The sequence below is a fragment of the Pyrgilauda ruficollis genome, unplaced genomic scaffold (genome assembly GCF_017590135.1).
Source record: "Pyrgilauda ruficollis isolate IOZ18807 unplaced genomic scaffold, ASM1759013v1 scaffold41, whole genome shotgun sequence".
In the NCBI taxonomy this organism is placed as follows: domain Eukaryota; kingdom Metazoa; phylum Chordata; class Aves; order Passeriformes; family Passeridae; genus Pyrgilauda; species Pyrgilauda ruficollis.
In genome coordinates, this window is record NW_024525601.1 from 261,732 (window position 1) to 274,939 (window position 13,208).

General features: G+C 34.2%; 1 protein-coding gene across 1 annotated transcript in view; it reads left to right on the plus strand.

Annotated features, from left to right (window-relative positions):
• Window positions 1-2,301: 2,301 nt before the first annotated feature.
• The window catches only part of CDH19 (cadherin 19), a 64,305-nt gene continuing 53,398 nt past the window's right edge, over window positions 2,302-13,208 (plus strand). Inside the window, exon 1 of the mRNA XM_041477778.1 lies at window positions 2,302-2,403. The gene's annotated coding sequence lies outside the window, so the exon portion shown is untranslated. The remainder of the gene's footprint in view (window positions 2,404-13,208) is intronic.

Here is a 13,208-nt window from a genome sequence, read left to right on the forward strand (position 1 = left end):
CTTTATTAGTAGAAAATCAGTGAGAAGTATAGTTTATAAAAAAGCAGGTTTTTTTCCAAGTGGTACATGGCAACATATCTCTGAATTCCAATTACACTTCTTCAGTTTCCACAGAGCTTAGGAGAGTGCTTGTCTCCTCTTCACATTCTTTTGGTTTGCTCTACCTCAATCTGTACAGAGCTGGTGTCAGACCATGAATAAACAGTAAGTAACCATCCTTACTAAACAGCAGCTCTCACTAAACATTCCTGTTTCTTAAAACAAGCAACAAAAATGAAGCTTGATAAAATGTGTAGAAGATATGAAAATGTGATCTTAGTTCATTTTGATTCCCTTACTTAAATGTAATGTCAAGATTTAGACAAATCAAGTTTTTTCTAGCTCAGACAAAAATGCTAGAGGTAAGAGAAGCATGAATAAATCTCTGTCAGCTTGTTTTTGATATATAATTTCATGAATAATTAAATAATGTGTACTAGAAAGTATAACATAATGTTTGCTTTGATTTGAGAAAAAAAATATTAGCTGATCTATCTTATCTATCTTAAAGCTAAAAGTGAATATATGTTGATAAACTGTATTCATTTTCAGCCTGATACAGAAATTATGTTACTTATACTAAAGTCATTAGGATGAGATAATCCTCAAGAAGTTTTCAGGAGATCATCCTCAAAAGACTCACAAGTGATTCTGAATAATCTTACAAAAATCTAGCTGCTCAGATAATTTATATCATACTTTCCTTTAGAGAACAAATCTTTCTGACGCTGTCAGGATGGGCATGATGGGTGGACAGTTTTCCTGTGTTACTTCAAGTAACAAGTACTTCAAGTTTTAGTCTGTGATATTAGGGGTGCTTGTGTTGATTTCGTAAAAGCCAGTTTGGCCTTGACATCTAGATGTAAATAAATTAAGCAGGGATTCAGCAAAAGCCAATGTGCCAGATTCCACATCTGCATCAACCAGACCTGTTCCCTTTGCAGACCATGATCTCACCATGTTGTTTGACAGCATTATCCATTCTAAAGGGTTGCACTTCCTCATTTACCATCTCTTGTGTTCTGCCCATGACATTTCTGAACATCGGACTAAGATCTGCATAGCTGTCCATAAATTATTTTACTAAAAAAAAAAAAAGTTACCATGTATGTGGCAGAAGTACAGAAAAGAAGTTTTCCATTTCTACATAGAAAGTGATGTTAAAATTTCTGAGACTGTATGAGGAAGAAGACAAAGGGAGAGAGATTTTTTTTGAGGTAGGTGGCTTGGAGATTTTTTTAGTTTTAGCTTTATCATTCACAGGACACATTATGTCTGGTTTTTTTAATTTTTTTTTTTTTTCATTTAGAACTCTCAGAAATCTTCTTGGCCTGGAGCTATAACTGGTGTAGCACTAGGCTCTAAATTCTCCCACCATAAACATATTTTCCATAATAATTACTGAAGTGTTACTGCAACACACAGTTCTTGTTTTCTCACCAAATATCCTCATTTTTTTTTAAAGGCACAATGCGTATATGAATTAATCTTCTAAATTTCTTAAATTGACTTAATATAAAAGCTGCTGTCTATGGAAAATTATTACCTGTTGCATAATTATTCCACAGTATTTTTAGGTGGTTTTTGTGTTGTTTTTTTTTTTAATTGTATTATTTTATATTTTTTCATTTGATTATGAAACCCCAACATTAGCTAGTAGATAAAATTCAGTTTTCACAGACAATTATAACAAAAGAAAAGACATTCATTTAATGTCCCTAAAAACATGTAAGGTGATAAACCAATATCTTGTGCATACTTTTTTTACTCAGCGTGAAGATTGTATGATTCTTTAAACTAAATTATTTGGTGGAAAAAAAATGGCCAGAGGGCAAACCCCAGACTATAAAAACTCTTTTCTTTGACTAACTTTTGTGACTGCTCTAAATTGACCACTTTTTTCCCTGACTAATCTCTAAACAGAGGGCATATCCCTTTCACTTGCAAAATGCTCTCACACAAAATAAATTACCTTCCCACAACCCTGGTTACTTGCCAGGGAGTACTTTATTTTTCCACTAGGAAGAAGAAAATCAGCTTGTATTTTGCTTGCTAGAGCCTTCTGCATTTTAATTCTGGACTCTGAATGGACATCAGAGAGGCTTTATGATGTTTTGCACAAAAGTGCCTGTGTTCATAGTTTTACTCAGGGCACCCAAAATAGCATGCAGTGAGCAGTGTCATACTGTGAGTTTTCAAAAGTAAAAGCAGAACTGACTTACACTGGCAGGAAGCTGTTACTCCTAGAGCTTTCTGAGGATTTGGGAAGTAAAACAGGACTGCTTACTCCTCTGCATCTCATGTTTCATGAAACTTTTGCAATATCCATTCTTTATTATTCTAGAAGGCCCTGAAATTACACAGGTAAGATATGTTTCCACTTTTTTTTTTTTTTTAATTTAGTTATTATATTCTAAAATCAGACTTAAAACATTTATCTGGGTGTGTCCAGTGCATAAGACACAAAAGGCAAAGACAAACCCAGAAGCCCCTCAAAACCTCTAGAAAGAGAGGTATGCTTTTGTTTCTTCAGAGTCCACCGTCTAACTTCTATATCTGTGAAACTGCAAATTTCTAAATTGGATTTACCAGAAGAAATATTCACTATGCTTGTTTTATGTTCAACTTACGTGTTAAAATTTTCATGGTATCAATCAATTTTTTGCAAGACCCCCAGCTCTGACAGAATGCTTATGGTTGTTTGAGCTGCACTTATGCAAGTGATTGTCATGAATGTGTGCCTACAATTTCTGAGGGTGACATCAAGAGTGAAAATTTTCTTGTTTTAAAGGAACAGTAGGAAATACTCCTTGTCTTGTTACTCTTCACTCCAGAGACAGAAATAATATATTTTTTCTTGTTATCATTCACATTTCTGTTTCCATTCCTCTTTATAATCTCCCAGCTAGAAACTGCAATGTCTTTCAGACCACAGAAAATGTGTGTCTCTACTTTCGTCAGATCTTAAGTGTGAAATGGCAATTTCTTAATATGAGTTTTTCGAACAGTGCATTGCATACACTGGCAAAATATTTGCATGGCATATTTCTTTTGTAACACTTCTGTAAGGAGGTATAGTTAAAATTTATTTTTAAAGCTCAGACTTTTCAAATAGACTGCAGTCAAAAAACATCCAGTAGAATATAGCCCAGAGATATTTAATAGTTGTTGATTTGTTATTGAAATACTGAGTGTCTGTCAACTTTGCATTTCTGCAAATTATTTTGCTATGAAACTGGTGGGAATTACACAGCTTTTAGAGTATAATGTCATTTTTTAATAGACTGTTACTTAGAATCAGTTGTGGTTGCAAAAGCACTCCTGATAGACTACTTTTATTTTATACCTGGATGAATTTGCATTATGGTGCAAAAATTGATCTGTGGGCTCAGTTTTAGGAGTTATGGAGACACATTTCAATGTTCAGCATTTTTCTGTTGGAAGTGTGGAACCAAACACTTACATGAAATAAATATAGGTCTGTGACTGGAGTTCAGACTTTCTGCATTTTTACAGAATAAAAAATGCATCAGTGAAAGAGCTAGACAATGAAAATCTATTCTTGGACTTATTTTTAGGTAGTGGAGAGAGGATCAGAGAGGGCCTTGCTCACAAAATACTCTAAGAAAAGTAGTTTAAGATTAAAGAACAAAGTCACAAATCTATTATGGAAAGCCATGCATAATTAGAAGTAAAAGTTAACTTCTTTTACCCAGTGTAAGGTAATGTATGGAATTATAATACACACTTTATATTCAAAACTGAAAAATGTGTAGTATCCTAAAAATTAAGTCTATATTGTTCTTTCATGTGTTAGAATGTTTTACAATTACAGATATGAAGTAATTTTCGGATTGTATCAGCACAATTTGATATTGAATTAAGAAAACAATATATTATATGCCATACAGGCATATTTTAATGATGTTGTGGTTTAAGATACTTGTTGCTTTTCATCATTATTCTTTGGTTTATTTGATTTGGTACTTTATATGTATATACATTTGGCTGAAATTTCCATTGTGTAGTCTTCACATCATGTTTTCTAAAAATACACTTGGAATCTGCTTGTTTAACTTAATCAGGAATATTTGACTATTACTTAAATGAGTTTAATTTATAAGGAAATTTTGCCAACAGCTCTAAAAATACAATAGATAATACTGATTTAAAATATTAGATTCTTTTTAGGTAAAAACCATTATTTTGTTTTTACTTTGTAAGTCACAGAAAGTTTTGATTTTTACCACAAGGAGTAGAGATAGGTTCCACCACAGTCCCTTAACTTTTTTCAATTTCAACTGTGCTCCAGCCGCTTTGATTCTAAAGGGGGTGAGGTGTGTCACAATGTTGTTCTTATCTGTCCTTCCAATTTTATTTTTCCAACAACATATTTGTTTCTGCAAATGGTGAATCAAAGGGCCAGAGAGTGTTTATGGTCATCCCAGCTGTCCTGGTTATCCTGGTTCTCCATTACAGACCCTGCTAAGCAGGCATGGTACACATCCATTACAGAGGAAGCTGATGTGGCTCAGGACCACATGGACAGACCAGAGGACATAATTCTGCTTTGGATACACAAGTCAAGGTCTCTTCTCTGCATGTGCATTGCCTCTAGCACAAAAGAAATTGCAGTTGCTACTGTTAACAAGATCTAATTGTTAATAATGTTTGCAAAAGAACATTTCTCCCAGGCTTTCTATTAGGGACACAAACATAGCCAAGACCTTGGTATTAAATTAGAATCTTAGAGTCTCAGGACACTGACCTAACTGTTAAAGCAAACTCCTTTTGAGAAAACATAATTAAGTAAAAAAAGGATATTTAATTACCAATACAAATACATCAAAAAAAAAAAAATTAAAACCTCAGTAAAAGACTTTGTATCTGCAAATATAGTACTGTAATTAAAAATACCATACCTAAAGATTGCTGAGACTATCTTGAGGGAGAACTCTAACACGTACTCTGATACAATGTTCAGTTTGTGGAGTGAGAACTCTTTTGCATTGGCACTGTATATATTTTTTTTATTACTAGGGAATGACAGTTGTTAAAACTTTAAAATTGTTAACTAAACATTAGAGGAAGCATAAGATGTCATTTAACATTTCACTTTTTACATGTAATTTTGACACATTGGAAGCCAAAAGATACCATGGTAGCATAAATTATAAAATATAAGTAACAAAAGAATAACTGAATTGTGTGACTGAATACTATCTTTAGTATTAATATGATTAAAATCTAACCAGGTCGGCAAAATATGTCTGCAAAATTTTTCAGTATTTTAATGATCTTTTAGACAGTGTTAAATAAAACAGAAAATTAAAGTTCTTGAAATTTTATTTTGCTTAAAAATTTTCTGTTAAAGACTGGGTTTACAAACATATTAAGCAATAATAGACATTATTGTTATGTTAAAAAACTATTTCAAATGCTCTGTGCTCATTGTCAAGCAGAATAAAGAAGGTTTTAAGCTCTTCATTGTTAGCATTTGGATAGTCAAAATGATGAGTTTTCTCTAACTACCAAGATTACAAAAATTAAAAGGGATTTAAAGAGACAATGTTTGTCAAATGGTAAAGATATTATATTTACACAGTCCTTTCCCTGTAGAGAACCTTTTCAGAATGGTGAATAAGATATAAACCTTCCATCTTTGCTAGCAAATTAGAAAACAGTGGTGCTTTCAGTTACTGCCCAGTTCAACTTTGAACAGCTGATTTCTCAGTCCTCCATGAGATGCAGATAGTTGTTGGAGAACATTAAGGGCATTGCTGGTGCTGTTTTTATGTATCACTGTGATGTATATTGACTAGGCCAAAATTTACCCTTAACAACAATTCCCAGTAGTAGAAGAGCTAGAATGATTTATGCTATTTTATATCTCATGAGATACTCCTGGAAAATAAAAAGATATTTCCAGACAAATTAAGACGACAACTAGTCTTACAGAACAAAAATGTGGTAAGTGTATTGGTTTTCCCCTAACATCAAATTTAACATATAAATTGAATTGGTTTCAAATGCCAGGTCTTTATGTAGCTGGCATACATGGCTATTTTCATAAAAGACTGACCCAGAAAATGTATAAATAGCATTTGGAAATGTCACATAGTGATAAACTACGATGATTGCTCAGCTTTTCATATGCACTCTTTCAGGGGTGAGCAAATGTTACAAAATTAGACTCATTTTCTGGTGTCTCACTTGTAATTTTCTTCTATTCCATTCTTTATCTCAACTATTTTGTGAAGTGATCATATTAAGGAAACATTTTTTTTCCACTTAAAGATAACAGGAAAACAGAGCCTAGACTCAAAGTCTGTCACAGCATAAGGCCAATTTCACAGTGTGCAGAAGAAATAGGCCCAGTTACCTGAACATTTTAATCAGAGCTATATAAAATATTATGAGTGACACTACTGCTCTGGCCTGCAGCCTGGGGCAGTGGCAGTGACTCTGCTCTCCAGGAAGAAGTTCAGGCAGGTCAACAGAGCAGTCTCCACCACACGGTGCACAGCATCAGATGGGTCTCTCTGATTCCCTCTTTGAGTCCTCCCACAGGCACACAAAGAGTTTCTTTCCTCACATTCTGTGGGATGCCTCTGCCATGCAACTCTCTGAGCAATCCCAGCCCCATCAGGTACTGGTCCCACGGGTGGATACTGGCAGGGATTCCCCATTCCAAGGCTCAGCACTCTGCAGCAGCCCATGGCTGCAGCTGTGACTGGGCGTTTCAGAGCTTTTGTCCTCTGCTGGCAGCTCCTGCAGAGCAGCACCACAAACTGCTTACAACGGGAGCCCAAACCACCCTCAGGTGTGTTGTATGGGATCCCATTGTATGGGATCCAAGACTGGATCATGAAGGATCCTCATTTGATGGGCAGAGCTAGTTCCACCACCACCTTCTGAAGGACCCACACATATAACTGAGTGCTCTTAGCAACCCAGCACTAACAAAAAGTCCAAGTTTCCATTACACCGAGTCCTTAAAGAGCAAACCTGAGATTAACTAACCTAAACCCCCTCCAAATAATTAAATGTTTTAAAAATAAGTTATTTTCAGCAGATAATATTGATTATTTCCCCCAAAATGAAATTATTCTCTCAGAAGAGAAGAAAATTTAAAACAACTTACTCCCAAATGTAGTGTCTATAAACACAGTATTGTTGCATGCATGAAACATTCAAAGAAACTCTGAAATAAAAATTTATAGTCACATTTGCCACCTATATTACACAAACTATAAAAGTAAATAATTCAGACGTGAATAACTGCTTAGTTGTCATAAATAATGGATTTTTTTTGCTTTTTTCTCCGTTGGGTTTTTGTAGTGTAGTTTGCCAGTTTATTCCCTTTTTATTTTCTTTTCTTTTTTTTTTCTTTGTTTTTTTTTTCTTTTTTTTTCCCTGATAGATAGCCTCTTCAGAATAATAGCTGATTTCCAAGTGGAGAAATACTGCTTAAGTCTGAGCTACTACAATCTGATTCAGCCTATTTTGTTTCAAATGAAAACTAGACAGCACAGCAAAAACTGTTGCATCATAAAAATGATAGAGTGTATTCCTGAGTATTACTAATCATAAATGTCAAAGGGAGTAAAAAGCACACTATTTCTGTAGGATACCCGAAGATAAACTCTCTTGGAACTATTTCAGTGGCCTTTCACTGGCTGCAACTTTAGATTTCTAGTAATTCATAATTGTTGCCTGTAGGCTTTCTTTCTTTATGTTTGTCTATGTTGGAGAAATGTTCACTGTAGCCAAACCAGGGAAATGAGGTGATGCTGTGGGCTGATATAGCAGAACCTATTGGAGAATTAATTCATGTCAGTGAAAGACTGAACTCATATTTACCTCTAATGAATGAAAAAGACTTTTTGTTTTGTTTTGATGTTTTCTCATATCCAAAAGAGATCTGCTTTCTTTTTTCATTCTACATGACATAGTTATTAGGATTTATGTGTTAATATGATACCACAATACTATGACATTATGATCATATTGATTATAAATTTTAATAATCATGTGGAGAAAAAGCATTCTGACAATTCTTAGCTGCGTTTAGGAGGGATTAAAATATGTGACAAAAAGTTTTCTGAAGTTTTTAAACTTTTTTTAAAATATACTGGAAAAAAAAAGAAATGTCAATTTCTTTGGATAACATTATTCCTTTTGTTCAATCTAGAAAAAAATGTGTTAAAAAATAAGGGCTTATATCATAATTCAATGTCGTTTGTACCAAGAAGATAAATAGCATATTAGTTAAGAATATTCCTTTACTGGAATCATCTTTTCCTACCTGAAATGAAAACATTCCTAATAGAGGAACACGTGACCTGTCTGTAGATGTCTTTAAGTAACTTATTACATTAGGTTAATTGCCAAGTTTCTCTCTGGACAGAAAGATGGTGGTTTAGACTCAATATGCTTCTTAACTTCTTTACAAGGCTGTAAAGCACAGATACATTTCTCTTTCCATTGACTATTTAGGGAGGCTGCATCGGACATTACAGTAAGTCTTTAACTTTCAGGTGTTTACATTAATAAATGCCATCTCAAGAAAGCATGACAGCCTCAGGCTCTGTATTATTAAAAGCAAAAATGTTCTCTATGCCGTAAAGAGTAAATACTCACATGAAAAAAATTAGATAAACTCTTGTGTTATTACCAGGCCTATAATATCTTTAAGTTCACAATAAACATTGTAATATTTCATCTTGTAGTAACTATTTTTTAATAAAATAACTTTATTCCATATTATGTTCCATTCTTCTGGTGATAAAATTAATTTTATACCTCATTTGGCAGCTGTATTTAGCAGACAATGGTTCTAGGAGAATAAATAATTTACCCAAATAATACTAATAAAGTCATAAAATAATAAAAAGGTAACAAAGGAAAGATAAAAAGAGGGGGAAAAGGCAAAATTAAACAATTTGGACAGTGCAGCTTTGGCCAAGGCTCTGCTAGATCTTGTTAAAACGACAGTGGGTACTGAAGAGAGGCACGGGATGTTTTTCACTCAGCAGAAACTGTGAATAAGTTTGATTTAACTGAGGCTGAGAGGCTGCAAATTGATTTCTTGATTCATTTAGGACACAGTCAGGGGCAGCATATAGAAAACCCCGGAGAGAAGAGGACAGCATTATTGTTTCCTTCCTTAATAGGTGTAAAAGGTTGGAACTCTGTCAAGTGGCAGCAAGTTCATCTGTGTAAAAGACACTGCGAGGTATTTGCCCATCAGACACATCGATTGCTTGATGCGAGGCGGAACCATGGGTGACAGCCTCACTGCCTCCGGTGGCTCGCTGCCTTCCAGAGCTGGGGAAAGGAGATAACCAGGGATAACTGGGATGCTGAGCCAGCCCAGCCCTGCTGCCAGGCAAACCACGGGGGATGGGGTTAGCAGCCACAGCCTGCTCTGTCTTGCCCGGCACTGCTTAAGAGTTAGTCAAAGATTAGTTTGAAATTATTCACAGTTAATGAAAGCTCAATTAAATTAAAAAAAAAATTAAAAATCAAATTTAAATTTGTATTTTCGCACATCTCTCTCAAAAAAGGAAATTAATTTGAAGAAAACAAATTTTAAAAATCTGAGATGCTAAACTACATGGTTTTCATACAGAAACCCCACTGCTTTTATTTTTAAATATTAATATATTTATAAAAATTTTCATAAAATACCATCAAAACTATTTATTGTATTGAAAATATTAATTCAAGTATCTGACACTGAAGACACAAAACTTTAAAGACTTTAAGAGGCCATACCTCAGCAGTAATTTTTTTAGGTATTCAGGTCTACCCCATTAGGCAGCTAGTTACTTATATATAATAATATTTTACCACTATTTACCATTTAAAAAATAATTGCATATAAATGCATAAAACAAAATCAAATTGATAGCATTCCCATTAAATCACATAGAAGCTCCTGAGTTTGCAAAGATAATTTGGTGTTGGTTTTGGTCGTTTGAGGGCTACAACTGGTATGTACTGAAATAGTCCACTAGAGATGCTAATGGTGTGTTAAAAAACATCACTTCTTGTGCTCTTGTGAATCTATTTTCTATTTTGAACTTCTAAACTATTTATAAAATTTAGAATATTTCCTTATAGATGTTTATATGTACGTGTTCTGTTTTCCAATAGTCATAATGCACTCTAACTCTCCCATTTCTACGTCTGTGATAAAGAAAATAGGTTACAATTACAGCAGGAGAATTTTTTGGCATGGGTTCAGATTAGTTTGCCATTTTCTGATTGCAGTAAACACAGCTTATAGAGCTCAATTTATTACACTCAACCTAGTTGAAAGACCTCTTTCTATAAAGAAAGAGAAAATCAGGAAGTATCTTGGTTATCTAGATGGATAAAGGACTTAAACTCCAAGTACTTTCTACTTTGTGACAATTGTATTGCACTTAGGAAAATGTGCTAAAGTAATAAAAAAAATATACATTACCTTGAAATAATCATTTTCTTTCAGTTCTTTTGATCCCTCTGCTTCCTCAGCAGAAATAAATCCCATAGTTTTGGTGATATTGTAGAGGCGTTCTGAAGAGGAATGAGCATTTGGATTTATATGTAATGATGCTGGAAGCAGTTCTTAGACCTTGTATTAAAATCCTCAACAAACTCAACACTGTACAAATAAAGGTCCTGTGACAAGAGATTAACCTTAGCCTTCAAAATAAACCATCTTTACGAAGGACTTGAAGCCATAAAACATGCTGTAAGCATGACAGTCACTCTCCTACCTTATCAGGCATTTTCTTCCTTCAAACCTTCTCTTCTATTGTACAAGTAGTAAATAACCTGGCAAAAAAAACCAAACCAAACCAAACCAAAAAAAAAAAAAAAAAACAAAAAAAAACCAAACCAACAAAAAACAACTTTTTAGTTTAGTTTGTTTTGTTTTGCTTTTTTTTCTTATAGTTTGTTCAACTTGAAGCATACAATTTCTCCACTCAAAGAACAAGAGGGACAGACCGGGGGCAGCAAAAGTATCTGCTGTAATAAGAGAGGGAAAAGGCAGACTACTGAAAACAGCTGTTAAACTGTATGGTATAAACTGCAAACTATTCTCCAAGAAGATTGCAGAAGAGCAGCATGGTCCTCTGTTGGGATAAAAAGGGAGCTCTTTCAATTCATTTACCATTAAGCACAATTCCCCCTCTGAATTCTCAATTTAGAACAATGTTCTACTGAGAGCCAGTGGAAGTGCTCTTCAAGGTGAAGTGCTTTCATTACAGATGAATTATGTGCCCTGTATATTGAATCAGTTGCTGTTTCCACAAAGATTATAAATCCAAATAGACTGTACTGCAAGAATCCTGATAATAGATCATATTTTACATTAAGGCTACCTTTTCACAAAGCCTGCCAAGTCTCTACTTGATCCTAGCTGCAAATAGTTCAGCATCCTGTTTGACACTAATATTTGAAAAAAAAAATCAAGTGGTGTAATCCACAAAAAAAAAAAAAAAAAAAATGCCCACCCTCTTTTTCTCCTTATATGAACTAACTGGATTTTTATGAGATAATTTTTCCCTTCTTATTCTCTTCCACAGAGAAAAATAATCTATAAAAATTTCAGATCATTTGATTAACTTGGAAATTTTCAGCTTTGAAATAGCTCAGAGTTCAATCATTTTCTCAAGGTAAAATATTTTGTTCAAGCATATTTCAATTTTAAGCTGTAGTACTCACATATTTGCTTATTTTAAATATTGCTGTTTGCATTCTGCAAATCTCATTGGATATCAAGTGAAGGAAATGGCAAGACATCCCAAAAGACAAGTTCAGATGATCTAAAATCCTTTATCTATTCCCTGTTCTAGCTGGCATGTTGCCTCTTTTCTCTTGGAGCTTGTGTATGAATGCTTCATACATTTGTCTCCTTTAGTTTTACCTAATCCTTTCTGACACTGTTTCAGCAATGGGTACATTCAACACACTAAATTTATTCATTACTCTACAGAGTAGAGCTTATTTTAATGTTCTACTAAGAAAACTTGAAACCCTTGTATTTATTTGTTTGGAAAACGACACTTTATATCCAGCGGGCATTTCTTGTTTTGTTTTCACATTGCTATGCTGGCTCTCTTAGCATGGATAATGGCCCTGGCCCCTTCCCAAAGAGGGGGATTTCTGTGCTGTGTTTAAGATTCCATAGCACTGTGCCAATAGCCTGTCCCTGTTTCTGCTCCTTTGATACTGCACGGCGAAGGTGAAATGGTGCAATAACATAATCAGCATTAGCGATGTATATTTGGAGTCATATTTCAGTTAGGGCCAAGGAGGTCACAAAAGTAATTTGAAGGAAAATGAAAGTGAAAATGTACAGAATTTACTTTCCTGGCTGACAGGAATTGCCAATAACAGCACAAACTCAGGACTAAAATATTGCTATTGCCCTTTTGTTTACATGTTTCCCTGTAGCAAAATCATGAGACCGGGGAGTAATCCCAGTTTATCTCTACTTGAATTTTCAGCCGGTTGTCTAGATACTGTAACCTGATTTTTGTTTAAACAAAACCCTAGTGAAATTATGAAGCACTTCTAAATGAAGTTTCAATCCAAATTAAGTAAGCACATGTCTGTATTTTGCAAATACCCTCATTTATTACCCTGGCATATATGATGGGCTTTGTGAAAGTAATGAATTAGACACTAAGTTCTCGAGTGGTCTTCTAATTCTGAGTGTCCAGAGGACAGATAATTTCATTTAAATTAATGCTTACAGTGGAAGGCTTACTAGGCTTTAGCACATAAAATGCAAAATTCATGTGCTCTTTTGGACAAAAAAAAGAAAAATTCTGTTTTTTTTTAAAAAAAAAAAAAAAAAAAAAAACCAAAAACACATGACCAAAGGAAACTGAAACTCAAGAGAGTACTTAATAACACTCAAGGTTGAAAAAGGGAGATGAAAGCAAACTAATCATTAAGGCAACTGCCTATGGCATCTCACAATTCATGAGAATTTCCTGAACAAAGCAAAACTTACCTAAAATTACAAAAAATCACCAAGCCTTCTGTTATCATATGGAGCAACAAAGGAATTTGTGATAGTGGCATATCTAACTGCTCCCTCTTTTCTTTGATTGCAAGTAACAATTTTCTTTTTATTTATCTGAATAGTTTTTCATGTCCTGTTG